Source organism: Diceros bicornis, chromosome 39 (genome assembly GCF_020826845.1).
Source record: "Diceros bicornis minor isolate mBicDic1 chromosome 39, mDicBic1.mat.cur, whole genome shotgun sequence".
Classification (NCBI taxonomy): Eukaryota; Metazoa; Chordata; class Mammalia; order Perissodactyla; family Rhinocerotidae; genus Diceros; species Diceros bicornis.
In genome coordinates this window covers 3,874,448-3,887,208 of record NC_080778.1, presented here as the reverse complement: position 1 = coordinate 3,887,208, position 12,761 = coordinate 3,874,448, and the positions used below count along the sequence as shown (strand labels likewise).

General features: G+C 50.5%; 1 long non-coding RNA gene across 1 annotated transcript; it reads right to left on the bottom strand.

The window, feature by feature from the left end:
• Nucleotides 1-719: 719 nt before the first annotated feature.
• On the bottom strand, nt 720-6,971 carry LOC131399780 (uncharacterized). The gene is made up of 3 exons (XR_009217225.1): nt 6,894-6,971; nt 4,671-4,736; nt 720-2,000 (listed from the first exon to the last, which is right to left on the bottom strand). It is a non-coding gene; the product is annotated as an uncharacterized LOC131399780 (long non-coding RNA).
• Between the last annotated feature and the right edge of the window lie 5,790 nt (nt 6,972-12,761).

Below are 12,761 nucleotides of genomic sequence, written 5' to 3'. Positions count from 1 at the left end.
CCGGGGCTGGGGGAGGGGGCTGGGCAGTTAGTGGGGACGAGGTTCATTCTGGGATGATGAGAAAGTTCAGGAGATGGACAGTGGAGACAGTTACACAACAACGTGAATATGCTTAGTACCACTGAACTTTACACTCACAAATGGTTAAGATGGTAAATTTATGTTATATGTGTTTTATTAATAAATAAATACCTTCCTCCCCTGTTGGGTCAGTCCCACTCTCTCTGTCCAATCCAGCACGGTCCCTGCTGTCCCAGTCACGTTGGAGTCCCACATGGCAGGACCTCATTACTCTAACCCCCAAGCCCCCATTGGCGACTGGAGTGAAGCCTCTCTGAGCTGGTGTGTTTCAGCTGGAACTCCATCTTCAGACGACAACCTCACAGGTCAGCCGTCTCCTGAGTGAAGCTGCACTTTCTTCCTCCGTTTGTCCTAACAGGAACGTGAGCGTCCTCTAGTCCTGCATTCGACAGGGAGCACCTTGTGCTCACGCTCCTGTTTCCATGGCATCACCTCTGTAGCACTTATTTACAAGCTTAGATGACAGCACGAAGGATACAGGAAGATGCAGACAGTTTGGTCCCTTCCCGTTTCCCTCCCACCCTTCCATAAATCTCCTTGGTCTAACAGTGAGGCCTTGGATGGCTTGAGTTTTATGCTTGACAACTTGATTAACATGCAAACATCTGCTCAGTGGATTCAAAGGCCACTTGTGGGTGTCGTGTTAGCAGACCAGAGACTTAACCAGCTTCTGCTATGAGGGCGGTTGCTTGTTTATTTTGAAAACAACTGTGTATCTCGCCATTGAGGGTGAAGTTGTTATTTTGCCCTCAGCAGATTATGTCAAAGACCAGCACACTTCTGCCCTCATTCCCTGCACCGAGGCGTTAAGTAGCACTATATGACATTGCCTTTCGCTGAATGCTTAGGCCAAGCCAGTTGTATCACCTCCGTCTAGATGAACTACATATGACACAGCCTTTTGGGGACAGTGACTGCCTCCAAATAAGACTCATTTGTCATTTTCATATGTATTTTGCCTTTCTTGCTGTTGTCAGAGACGTAGCTTTTGCCAGAATATTGTATTTCTATTTATTGCTTCTTATGCGGCCTCTTTCCCACCTCCTCACTCTCCTGCTTAACTCAAAAAGCTGGGACAGAAAAAAACAACATAACACATGACTTCTGTAGTTTTCCAGTTTGCTTCCTTCTGTGTAGTGACTTACTCATCCATTCAGCAGTATTGCTCTTGCACTATGCAGCATGCACAACATTAAGGAGGACACAAATTTGGAGGAGACCAGGGTCCTGACCTCAGGAGTTCACGGGAGGTGGGGCCAGGGCGAGATATGTGAGGATCTGCAAGTCTAGAGCACCAACAAAGTGTGTTCTGCAGGCCCCAGGTGCCAGTGTGGCCCCAGGGGAAATACCATCTTTCATACAGAAGCTGACCACGTGTGCGGGGGATGCACGCGTCACGTTGAATTTCCAAACACAAGTGGACCACCGTCTGGCTGACCCGGAGCCCTGACAAGGCCAGTGCAGACAAATGTCCTGCTGTCCCCGGGCCCATGGTTCCCCATCCCCAGTCGCCTCGGCGGACGGGCCTGCGACTGGCTGCAGTGGAAGGGACTGAATCTTGGTCAGACAGGAAGAAGTTGCTCTCCTGAGCACATTTTCAAAAAGTGACACATGTTCAAGAAAACGCTCTTAGAGGAAATGCGTTGGCATGACAATTGTGAAGGTTCTGATGACGAGATGCTAGAGGAGGCAGACGGAGAGCGAGACCAGAGAGCAGATTGCAGGGGGTCAGGTCGTGAACACAGTGAAGGGCTCTCCTCCACCCCGGCCTTGGGTACAGCCCCCAGATTTCTCCCCTCCGGTGCGTAGGGGGTCCCGCCGGGGCTTTGGGGTCGGCAGGAAGTGGGGGAGCAGAGTGAGCTGGAGAGGAAAGTCTGCTTTCTCTTCTCCTCCTGGATATGGGCTGGGCTTGGACTCCCCTATTGACAGAAAAACAAGGGGCTTTGTGAATTGTTTTGTCATGAGATGGGGGCTCACCCTCACCAAGTGCAGGCAGGGAGGCCCCCTCCCTGCCTCCAGAAAGAGCCAGGAGCAGGCTTCGATAATTGCTGGGAAAGCACGCTGAGCCTGTTTGCAGTCAACAGCTGAGGTTCCAGTACCTTCCCTGTCACATGGGGTCCAGAGAGCTGTCTGTTCCCCTTGACCCAGGACATGCGTGCACCAGGGGCTGACCTGAGAGGGCTGCCCAGCTGGGAAATTCCGGGCCTTGCTCATCTCAGTCTCGTCCCACACGAGTCCTCCAGGGGACGGATTCTCTCGTGGACGGGGATGAGGAGAAGCGGCAGCCAGGGATGAAGGCAGAGGAGGCTAGCCTCGGCCCTCTCCCCTGGGGCAGTGAAAGCCATCTCCCTCAGACGCCTCCGGTGCTTATGGAACCTGGGGTTCCTAGGCCAACGCCCGCCCTGGGGTGCCCGGACACCCAGACGCGCTCTGCGGGGCTGTGACCACCGCCTCTCACCCTGTGCCCCAGGAGGAGCAGCCCGTCCCCTGGCGTGAATGAACTCTTAATCATACATGAAAAGGCAGGTGAGGAACCGCACTCTAGAGGCCAGCGGGAATCCTGGGAGAACCCAACACGTCCATTTCTGGCCTCGCCCTCCCCCTGACCTCCTTGTGATGTCCACCCCCACACCCAAACTAGGGCAGAAGGGACACTCGGGTCCCCTTCCCGGCCCCGGTCTCATGGCGCAATCTAACAGCTGGCTGTGGCTTCTCCTCAGGAAGGGGTGGCTATGTTTTCACCCCATACTCAGTGGGATGGGGCTGAGAAAGGGCGAGGGACATCAGCCCGCTGAAAGCCCAGCGTCCCGATGGCTCAGGACCCCTGCTCTGGGCCTCCATCCCCGAGGCATGACCCATCGCCCAGCTTGCCGTCCCCCATGGCAGAACCCCGCTCCCACAAGCCCAGGTGACCTGGAGCCGTGACCTTTCACCTCCATCCTGGACTGGCTGCAGCCCGAGGGGTGACCCCAAATGGCGGAAGAGGCCAGAATGATCCCCAGGGAGCATGCGGGGTGAACTGTTCTCAACCAAGAGGAGCCAGAGAGACACAGCAGACATGAAGGCCTTCCACATGGAAGGGGCACGGCCCACGGCACCAAACACCAGAGCCCCAGACCCTGCAGGACCCTGCGCTTTCTCCTCCTCCCCACGCAACAGATCAGCCAGGACACTGCATCTGAGGGTCCAGGATCTCGCCTCAGAGAGGGGCAGAGATAGGCCATTCCCCAATAAAGGCTCAGCCAGGATCCTCCCTGCTCGCCCTGGGGGCAGGGTTCTTGCTACGACCCGAGGCCTGGACAGGAGCTCTGAATCCCTCTGAAGGCCCAGACCAGCGTAAACTGAAAGATTACCCTTTTCATCAAAACATTCTCTAAAAGTACAGGAATCTTCCAAGTTTTCCACAGAGGCCTGGAAGGCCTGAAAACCCAAGCTTAATACAAGGAGAGCATTAGGCAGAGTTCTTATTAAACATTTAAGGAGCCCCAAGAATGCATCAGACGTTCTATAAGAAACTGCATGCGGCAAAGGGAACCATGACCCGTGGTCCCAGTGATCATACCGACATGGTGAGCGTCCAACGTCAATGGCAAAGGCCCAGGGCCATAATGAGGGGGTTACAGAGGGACAGTTTCTCTGATATAGACTGAATCAGAATTTAGAACAATTTGATCAGCCCAGTTAACTGCTGTTCTTTGGAATTAAATAAATGACAAAATCCAAGCTTCTGTTCAAATCTGTAGAACACCCAGATGTTGAGGTTTATGGAGATTTTGGGCCTTCTCCGAAGTTCCAGTCCATGTCAAAATAACCTCATATACAGCCAGCCCTGATGCCCTAGTGGTTAAAGTTCGTCACTCTCACTGCTTCAGCGGCCCTGGTTCGTTTCCCAGGCGCAGAACCACACCACCAGTCTATCAGTTGCCATGCTGTGGTGGTGGCTCACATAGAAGAACTAGAAGGACTTACAACTAGGACACACAACTGTGCACTGGGGTTTTGGGGGGTGGGGAGAAAAGAGAGGAAGATTCACAACAGATGTTAGTTCAGGGGGAATCTTTCCCTGAAAAAATTAAAAAATAAAAAACAGGGTAAGCTGACCAGAAAAGCTTTCCATTTTAATGTAATTATGCAGTCTTAGAGTTTATTCTATTCTGTATTTAGTATGGAAATGTAAAGTGCTATTCAGATCGAAAGCACTGCAATCTCACTAACACCACCATCACCATTACCATCACCATCATCATCACCATCACCACCATCACCATCACCACTATCACCATCACCATCATTGCTATCATCATCATCACCACCACCATCATCAGCTCATCACCATCATCATCACCACTATCACCATCATCCTCACCATTATCATCATCACCATCATCATCACCAACATCACCATCACCATCACCATCATCGCTATCATCATCATCACCACCACCATCATCAGCTCATCGCCATCATCACCATCACCATCGTGACCACCATCATTATCACTATCACTGCCATCATCACTGTCACCATCACCGTCATCATATCATCACTTGAGAAGGGACTGTGAGACCTCCCAGTGTTGTCTCACTCACCACAGCTCATGTTTCCTTCTTTTCCACGCTGCCTTCTTGCATGAATAAGGTTCTCACACCACATCTCTACTTCAAAAAACAGAAGAGAAACAAGCCTTGCTAGGTATAATGTACTGCAACTCCCTTCTGAGAGGCTTAAAGCACTCAATATCTAAACAGAAGACCATTCAACAGTTGGTATTCAGCACTGACAACTTCTCTGACGCTACTGTACTTCAGGGGTTAGTGTCCAATGCAACACAGAGAAGCTAATTTAAAACTAGTTAATCAGTGAATAACCCATTATTGGAAATTAACCGTGACATTCAGACCAGAATCTGGTTACATGGTTCCTTTGGGAGTCATGGTATTATGCCCCATCCTGGTATTGCAGACCTAGATCCCCAGCATGCAGTTTCATTACAGTGAACGTTCCATCTAGCCTACACAACAGAACAGGAGAATAAAATGAAGAATAAAACTAAATGAATCTGAACCATCTCAGATTTTCAGGGAGAAAAAAAAATCTAAGAATCGTAGACCTTGGGATTCTTGGAAAAGAACATGGAAAATAGCAAAACAGTGTCTCTTGATTTCATCCGTCGGTCCATCCATTCTTCCCTTCCTGCAGGCACTAACACCTTCGTGCATCACGACAGTGGAAAGAAGAAGGATAAGGCAGAGGGCCTGCTCTCCCTAAGGGAACAGTCAGGGGGCTGGGGAGAGTCCGACAAGCACAGACATCTGCAATACTAAGCAAAAATAATAGCTAATGTTCATTGAGCATTAGCTTTTGCTCCTGGCTTGTCCTAAGGACTTTACTTAGCATATCTCATTTAATCCTAACATGATGGGCAGTGTTATTGGACCCATTGCACAGTAAGTTATAAGGCACAGCAAGATGCAGTGACTGGACCTAGGGTGCAGTTCTAGGAGTTGGTGGGGCTGAATTCAAGTGCAGGCTTGCCTGGATCCAGCACCCTGTTCTTACCCTACACTGTCTTGTCTACGTAATGAGTGTTTTCCATTCATTTGTTCATTTATGGGTGATTTATTGAGCTCTGGGTGTATAGGGGTGCATGAAACAGCCATGGTCCCTGTCCTCATTTTGTTTACAATGATGCTCTAAAGAAAGATCTCGGAGATGAGGGCATTCTGGAAGAGGACCTAGTCTGGCTCCCTTCACCGGAATCTCCTCTGACTCTCCCTGGGTCTCTCCCAAAGCTTCCACTTGACTTTGTGTAGATTTAGATTTAGGGTTTACAAGAAGTTCCTATCACTCACAATTGAGTTATCCATCTGGAGGCCACTGAAAATGGGGAAAAGTTCATCCTTCTTGTGAAAGTAAAATTTCCCTATAATTTCTACTTCTTGGTCCTTACTAGCTCTGCCTTCTGGGTCACCTCAGACTATATCTGTTCCTTCTGTCATATGATAACTTTGGAAATATTGAGGAAGAATTCTGAGATTTCTTACACACCCTTTCTCTTTCTTCTCCAAGCTAAACATCAAAAATGCTCTCTCCCTTTCTTCTACGAAGTGGTGTCAGAATCTTTATCAGCCTGCCCAGCCCCCAAGGACGCACTTGCAGTCAGTGATGTTCCTCTAAAACGAGGTTATGAACTGAGTCCATGGCTGACTTCGGGGAGGCAGCGAACTCTACGTCAAATATCATGTGCATTTGCTTATGGACATTTTCCGGGGGAGCTTTACTCAAAAGGGTCCGTGGCCTTCAAGAACCACTACTCAGAAAGGCGATGACAAGGATTCCGTATAGTACTCCAGATGTTGCCTGATCGCTAGAGAAGGTTTGACCTTATACTTCCCTTAAAGAAAGCTACACTTTGCTTTAGTATCAAGCAGTACTTTTTAATGGCTCCTGGGCAGGCTGTGGAGTCAGACTGCCTGAGTTCAAAGCCCACCATGTAATCTTCAGCAAGGGACTTAATCTCTCCAAGCCTGAGTTCACTCCTCTGAGAGGATTAAATGAGTTACGTTTGTGTGTGTTTGGTGTATCTTTTTATTATACATGTACACACACACACACACACACACACACACGTATATCTTACATAAGTACTTGGTTTACAGTGCACACTCCACAAACATTAGCTGTCATTATTATAACACGAAGTCATTCTGCATTTCAGTCTGCTAAGCCTCCCAGATCTTGCTCCTTCTCTGTATTGTGTTCTGCACATTTTATTTTCTGAACTCACTGTTCATATCCCCATTTAATCTCACCTTGTTGGTATCAGCTCATGGCTCCAGTCTTCAGATTATGTTGAATCTTGCTTTGTCATTTAAGTGTCGACTCTGCCTCGAAGATATAACTCAATTTGAAAAGTATGTATTATTCTTTATTCAAAGATCATATTTCCTTGATTCTTACATGTACTTTTTCATATTTTAATGTTTCTTGGGAAAGGGTGCATCTCATAGCATACCCCATGGGTAGTGGGGGTTTTCCTGAAAAGTGATGACTAAGTCAGTGCTATGTCTTACCCCAAATGGCATCCTATAGATGAAAAAATGCAGTGAGTTACAGCGTTGAACGGGACAGTCAAAGGTTCTATCCAGTGACATTGCTGTAGAGCAACAGTTCTCAAACTTGACTATACATGGGAACCACCTGGTGATCACCAATAAAAAATACTGGTGCTCAGGGCCCACTCCCAGGAGAGTCTGATTAAATGGAGATTGGGAAGCTCAGAAAGCTACCTGGACAATTCTAGCATGCAGTCAGAGCAGAGCCTCTGCTGTGGACTGAGCCAGCACCTCCCTCACGGCACCCCATTGTCCTCCTCCAGACCTTTTATAACCGCGGTAGATCATGGCTGTGGGGATTCGCTGTGTCTGTGTCCCTGTCCCTCGAGGACAGGAATGTGTCTCTAGCACCACGCTTTGTCCATAGAGGACACCCACCGTGTGCTGCCTGGATGGATCCATGTTGATTTCAACCCGCTGATCAGCGTTCTCAGCTACTATTTGCCCACGTACATCCGTGTCTCTAGTGTTTCAGCTGCAGTCACGATGGCGGGACCGTGAGCTGTGCCTCGTTTCTCACCACTTTGTACCCGAAATGAGCAGGGGAGGCAGCTGTGGGAAGCCGGGCAGGAACTCGGAGCCTGAGGTCCAGCCCGATGCCACTGCCAGTGAGGACCTTGAAGTGGCACCTAACACGGGAACCTCTGGTGCAAATGCGTGGGCTTTTATTAACTAGACGACAGTCAACAGCCTTCCAGCTCTAAATCTTGTCGTTACACCAAGCTCGTGCCGTGGAGTGACCACCCATTACAGCTTTACTGTGTACTCAAGTTCTCACTGCCCTGTGCAACATCGACATAAAGGGCGTTATTTAAAATGTGGCCATGTGGCCCTAGACACAGGCCAGCACCATCTTCCAAAACCCGGGCAAGGCCCTGGGAAAGCCCCCTGGTCAAGGCACTCCTTCAGGAGCAGCTGGTCTGGAACAAAAGGCAGGCTTTCCTGACCCAAGAACTCTGCCTGCCAAGTGACGCCCTCGTCCCCACAATTTATTCGTGTTCCACCAGCTGGCTCACTAACAGAGACCAAACGCCTCCGACCTCAGTGCACCAGCAACAGCACAAAGAGCACCATCTCGCCAAGGCGGAGACACAAAGGCCGGCTACCCAGGGGCTGTCTCGCAGAAGCATCAGCTTGGCCCAGAACCGCAGGCAAGTGGCTTCACAGGGCGCCGATGTGCAGGGCTGAGGTCTGCTGGACTTCAGCTCCGTCTCCGTAATCCAGCAACTTGCAAATCATCACATACTGTGTGCAGGCACACACGCAGTCTTAAGATACTCACTATAACTCCCTTCCGACTCTGTGTACCGGAGGACTGTTTCAGTTCAACCCTGATTTTCACGTAGGATTCCATGACTAGGAGTTTCAAGGGACAGCCAGGGCTGGCCAAGGGCGAGTCTTGCTGACCAGTGTGATAGGAAAATGGAGTCAGGTCCCCACCGCATCCTCCTCTAACGGAAACAGATGTTGTTAAATTGCATTTACATGTCATTTCCCGTATTGGTAGGATGTGGCCCAGTAAACTAAGAGAATTTTTCTAAGTATACAAGCTGTGTACATGCTGCAAAAAACAGCCTACAGCAGGGCCCTGCAGCAATGCCGTCCCGCAGGCTAGAGATGAAGCTTTCCTGTTCCGGGTCCTGCAGGACCTGCGGGTTACAGTAGATTAATTTGATGCGGCTTGGCCCACGCCCACGTGGTGCTTGATCTGGGAGGAGCCAGGGTAAAGGGCTTCCAGTTCCTCTTCCGGAGAGAAGTGGCAAATTTATCCCTTCTAAACACCTTCTTCTTCCCCCTGCCCCCTCCTGACGTCCCCCCCGCCCCCGCAAAGCCCTCCAAGCAGCAGGTAGAGATGTGGGGGAAGGAGCGGGGTGCTCACAGGAACCTTACGGAAGCTCGGGAGCCAAGGGGAGGCAGTGAAGGGAATACCATCGCACAGAGCCACCTTTTCAATTCCCGTCAGAGTCCCGAGTAGGGGCGTTCATCCACTCCCTTCTCCCTGGAAAGAGCCCACAGCGCAGTGATAGCAGGGACCAGGTGTGGGAGGCCGCGTCTCAGGTCCAGGCGAGGGCCTGCGCAGCATAGTCACGTGTGCTCAACAACAGGCGAGGGGCTGTTGTACTCCCGTGGCACAGAGGGGCACACTGAGGGGCACACTGAGGATCACGTGGGCGGCAGGTTTGGGAATCAGGTTTCCACGTTCCCCTCTGTAACCCCGCACTCCCCACCCACAGCTCTCCATCCCAGCCCCGCCTGGCCGCTCCTCCCAGCTTTCAGGGCCTGAAGCTCAGCCAGGGCTGCATTTCCCTGGGGGATTATTTTTAAACAGCTATTCATGCTCGGGGGGCGTCCCACAGCTCGGGCCGCGGCAGCTGCACGCTTTCCTCTCACACCAATTAAAGCCTCATTCCCTGCTCCTTAGCATGTGAATCAAGGAGGCCGTTGGAGTATTCACTGCTCGTACCAGCCCTTCTGGGCTCCCCTGCAGCCTCCCCCTCACCCCCAGAGCCCTGAGGACCAGGCAGACAGTGGCTGCCCAGCTGGGGAGTCCTGCTTCCATCCAGCATGCCGGGGATCCAGGAGACGGGGCTGTGGCCAGGAGGCTACACAGGTATCAGCCTCCCGTGGGTCAGGGACCACAGAGGATTGCAAACCTGGCCTGATCCAGCAGTGGCTCACAGTCCACACTGTCTAGAAGGATAGTTTTGTGGGAATGTCAAAAAGAGCAGAAAATGCAAGGTCCTCCCACTCCCTGGCCCCCTCGGATTCAGAACTAAAGGATTTGGAAAGGATTTGGAGATTCCTGCGGGTCACAAGGCTGGAGGAATTTTCCTACTGAATGCAACACCCCTTGGGTTTCCTGTTTCCTACTCAAAACCCCGTGGCTGACGCTTCTTTGTGTCATTTGTTTGGGAGATTTAGAAAAACTCATCTGCTGATGCTGCTCCGTGAATACATACGCTGCAGATTATTCTGAATAAAATGACTGAAGGTGTTTTGACATGAAGCAGGAAGGGTCATAAAGGCCATCACACTCCTTGGCGAGAAGCCTAGACCTTTCTGAGAGTCTATGTAAGAGGATGTATATTAAAATTAGCTTTTGAAAAAGTAGAGGTAGTTTAGTGGACTGCAAGATTATTTTCCTATAAATTAACCCTTTACCACGATCTTTAATCACCTCCCTTGTAAAAAGCACAGAAAAGAGACTATTCTATAGGACTGAGGGTTTTTGCGGTCTGAGGTCTACAGACCAGCAGAGGGTCTTTAACCGTGAATTACCACCTCCCGCAGCATGGTACGTATGCCTTGAATCCAAACAGTCCCCACCTGCCAGGGACCCAATGAAGCAAGCCTGAACCTCTGATAGAAATTCTTTATTATTCCATTAATCAAGGATTAGGAAGCCTTTGGTGAGAATCTTGCCTACAGTACCCAGAGTCCAAGTGGACACACTGTCAGTCTCCCACACGTCATTTTTCAGATACCGTTGGCTTGGCCCATAAGCAGACACTAGTGCTCTGGTATAAGGGGCCCCTCAGTGTAGGCTGGTCACCTGAGATGCCAGCTGAATAACCCAAAAATCATTCTTGGTGACCTAAATACCTCCTGTCCATCCAGGGAGCACAAACACTGTATAAGGGATGCTGCTGATGTCCAGCACCTTCTGTATGAGGAGACTTGAGCAGGCCGATGCAGCTGGCAGGCCGGGTCCCCTTTTCTCTCCTCTCTCTAAGGGCTACATCCTCCAAATGGAGATGACTCCACTCCAGGCAAGGGTCCACCAGCAGCCCATTTCCTCTGCTTTGTCCTACACTGATCCGCAACACATTTAAACACCAGAGCCAGCATCTCCAGCAGAACGCTGAAGTACCCGGCAGATCGGTGAGGCCACAGTGTGGCCCAGTAGGCTGGCAGGTAACTCAGTGCCCTTGGGGGACACAGGCACCATTCTTCTCCAAGGTGGAGCCGTGAGTCTCACAAACATTTGTTCTGGAGAGGCTATCTATTAGAGAAGCAGGTATTCCCTGGACAGAAGCAGAAATAGCAATCTCAAGGATCAGCATTAACGGGCCGGACCTGAATGGAATGATCTGGGTGAAGCAGCACCATGACATTTGGCTAGCATTCCAAAAGAACACTGTGTTTCACACAGTGAGGGAGAGATGAGTCAACACTAATATTTTATAATCCCTCTGGAGGTATCGTGACTTCAGCTAGTCTTTTCCCCATTCCTAGCACATCGGCAGTGATTAATAATTTCGTAATGAATGGATGGTTTTCTTGGACCTCAGTGGGTGAAGTCCTAGTTGGATTAACCAGGTTAGATCTGTGATGTTGACAGACGTGTTGCTTGATTGCAATTTTTGGCAGCCAGGTCTAGTGCATTGGAGGGTAGCTAGGCAGGTCCCTGGGGACCCAGGGGCAACATGGCCCTAGTCTTGGGTGGGAGAAAGGGCCCAGGGGACCCGCTAGCCCTGGAAGCTCGGCCTATTCGCTTGACTTCACAGCAACTTAAGGTGCTATCATGGAAATGGCGGGTAAAAGGAATCACCTTTTGGGGTTTGTCTGGACCATCAGATGGGGAGAGCCTACAGCTGAGGGAAAGTTCTGAAGGAAAGCTATGATGTCGACCCTCAGCTGGTCTCAGTGCTCCTGGTGGTGCAGCTCAGAGAGGTGGCACTTTTCTTTGGGAAGCAATTCTGGGTCATAAAAAAACCCTCTGTGCGAGGACGCAGGAGGGAGCCCCCAGGGACCTGAGGAGAGACTGAATCAGCAGTGCACAGCGAGGATAGGGAGGTGGGCAAAGGCATGGAGAGAGGTGGGGTGAGCTCCAGGGAGAAAGGCAGAGTGACTTGGTGGCAGAAATGCTGGGGGGGGCCGGACCCATGGCTTAGCAGTTAAGTGCGTGCGCTCTGCTACTGGCTGCCCAGGTTCGGATCCCGGGCGTGCACCGACACACGGCTTCTCCGGCCATGCTGAGGCTGCCTCCCACATATAGCAACGAGAAGGATGTGCAACTATGACATACAACTATCTACTGGGGCTTTGGGGAAAAAAAAAGGAGAAGGATTGGCAATAGATGTTAGCTCAGAGCTGGTCTTCCTCAGCAAAAAGAGTTGGATTAGCATGGATGTTAGCTCAGGGCTGATCTTCCTCACCAAAAAAAAAAGAAAGAAAGAAAAAGAAAAAAAGAAATCTTGGGGAGTTGGGGTCGGTAAGTGAAGCGATGCTGAACCAGCAGTTTGAATTCTCTCCCTGCCCAGTACCGGGGTCTCCACGTCTCTTTGAGCGTCTGTTGCACATCGCAGCTCTCCGTTAAGGGTGATTTGGGGGCAAAGGAAACAGCAATATCCACATGTGACACAGAGGAACGTGGGACCTGCTGACCCGGGGGGCAGGGACTAAGAAGTCCCTGGAAGCTGGAGTTTGGATCGGGAAGCATCTAGAAGAACATGAGCCTACTTTGGCCCCTCCCTACCACTGCCCCTAAAACACAGAAATCCTTAGCAACACTTAGAAGCACGCTAGATTTCCCACAATACAAAAGATAGGGGCTCCAGTTCA